The following is a 1,838-nucleotide window of genomic DNA, read 5'->3' on the forward strand; positions in this document are numbered from 1 at the left end:
TTACAATATACAAAACAAGGAGTTTCACAGAAGCCACAGTTTTAACATAAAATTTAAATATTTCTCTTATGATCTTCCTTGAGGATTATATATTATTCATTGTTTTAAAATGTAGTTCTTTATATTTAAGAGGAATTGGGAATTTAAAATATTTTGTCCCAATTTTAGATATTGTAGATTTGTCAAACTTTTGTAAGATAAGTGTGGTTTTTTGTTCTTGGGTGCATATTGTGTAGTAAATATAGATTTAAAAATGTATGATCACCTTTTATTTCTAAAACGTCCACATAATCAATTTGAATGTTGTATGAACTTGGTGTTGTGATGTTAGATAAATTGTTTTTAACTGACTGAATCAGGACATTAGGGATGTTTTGTATTACTGTCTTGTAGTTTGCCTTCGAGCAATCAGTTCTATACTTGTTTTTAAATTCCTTCTATTTAAGGATGATACCCTTTTCATCCAATAAGTGCATAAATGACCAGATTTGTGTTTTTTTTTTTACCACTCTTCCATAAATATAGATTTTCTTCCACTCAGAATAACTCTGTTATTCTATAATGGAAGGTTGTCAGGGCTAAAGTTGTGTTTGAACATCATTTTCCACTGCAACTAAACCTATTGATGAAAGGAAGATAGTTTAGGAGGTAGTTTAGATAATTCAAAATCACATTTTAGTAACAACTCAATTCTACTGTGTGAAATACAAATGTTGGCATTACAAACCAAGTAAGAACACCATTCTTTAAAAGGGACTGGAGCCATATAATTTTCAATGTTCCATTCATGTCTTCAAAATCAATTGCCTTGATGCCACCTTAATCAACGGTTTTTAACAAATCTCTTTTACTAATGTTGTGATGTTTGTTGTAAATAGGGAACCAGGTTGCTGGAGTAAATTGAACATTCAGAGTAGTTATGAATGCTCATAATTTAACATTTATTTAAATTTAACTGCAGACCCAAGGATTGAGAAAATAGTTCTATTTCTTTTAAAGCCAACGGTATTTGTTCGTTGTTCTTTACGAAGAGTGTTGTATCGTTTGCAAATTGACTTGTAATTATTTTCTGGTTGTTTATTTCCAACCATTCAGTGTTTGAGTTTTTATGTAGTAATTGCCAGTAGTGCTGTGACTAAAATAAATAAAAGAGTCAAGATACTGCAACCCTGTTAAATTCTTCTTTTTACTTTGAATATAGGACATTGCCGTTTGACAGAGACACATCTGTTGACATTGGTATTTACCATGGTAATCATATCAAGAAATCTTTTTCCAAATCCAAAACTTCTCAATGTATTGACAGTAAATATATGTTCCACAGAATCAAATGCTTTATGAAAATCTTGAAACAAAATAAAACCATCATCCTTTATTAGATGACTATAATCAATACGGTCCTGAACCAGGCGAATATTGTTATGGATGGATCTTCCTTTTAGAATATGTCTAACTTCTCTTTGCTAACACACCAAGTGTAATTTCAGTTCAATCCAATTCACTAATACTTTATTAATGTCAAAGGGAAATTAAATGTTGTGGTGTCTTCTAAGAGCCGCCAGCGTAGATGCTGATGGCAGGAAGGAGGTCCTGTAGCGTTGACTTATCTATGTAGTTTGTGACTAAAGTTGGGGTTAGACTTCGATGTTGGGGTTTAAGAGTAAAAGTAAAGAATTGACCAACTGGAAATGGCCTGAAAACACTGACTGTAGCTGGAAACTTTTCCAAGTACAGCGGTTCTATAGCCTGAAGGCGGCAGTAGAGCGACTCAACGACCTTCTCCTGTATCTTTACGTAAGAGGAGAGCCGTCTCCATGGAAACGCACCCTAACGGACGA

Source organism: Girardinichthys multiradiatus, chromosome 10 (genome assembly GCF_021462225.1).
Source record: "Girardinichthys multiradiatus isolate DD_20200921_A chromosome 10, DD_fGirMul_XY1, whole genome shotgun sequence".
Lineage (NCBI taxonomy): Eukaryota > Metazoa > Chordata > Actinopteri > Cyprinodontiformes > Goodeidae > Girardinichthys > Girardinichthys multiradiatus.